This window comes from Myotis davidii, unplaced genomic scaffold (assembly GCF_000327345.1).
Source record: "Myotis davidii unplaced genomic scaffold, ASM32734v1 scaffold75, whole genome shotgun sequence".
NCBI classification, from domain to species: domain Eukaryota; kingdom Metazoa; phylum Chordata; class Mammalia; order Chiroptera; family Vespertilionidae; genus Myotis; species Myotis davidii.
Genome location: NW_006286977.1, coordinates 834,736 through 835,228, shown reverse-complemented (window position 1 = coordinate 835,228; position 493 = coordinate 834,736).

The following is a 493-nucleotide window of genomic DNA, read 5'->3' as shown; positions in this document are numbered from 1 at the left end:
GGCCTCTAGTATTGAGTATAATGGCTTGGGTCAATTTCTGGGTCCTCTAACCTGTTCCATTGGTCTATATGTCTGTTCTTGCACCAGTAAAAGGCAGTTTCAAGAACCGTGGCTTGGTAATATAGTTTGATGTTTGGTATTGTGATCCCTCCAACTTTGTTCTTCTTTCTGAGGACAGCTGTGGCTACTTGGGGTCTTTTTTTATTCCATATGAATTTTTGGAGGGTTTGTTCTAAATCTTTGAAATATGCCATTGGTATTTTAATAGGTATTGCATTGAATCTATAGATTGCTTTAGATAATATGGACATTTTAATGATGTTGATTCTACCAATCCATGAACATGGTATGTTCTTCTATTTGTTTATGTCTTCCTCTATCTCTTATTTCAATGTCCTGTAATTTTCTGATACACATCTTTTACATCCTTGGTTAAGTTTATTCCTAGGTATCTTAATTTTTTTGGTGCAATAGTAAATGGGATTTTTTTTCA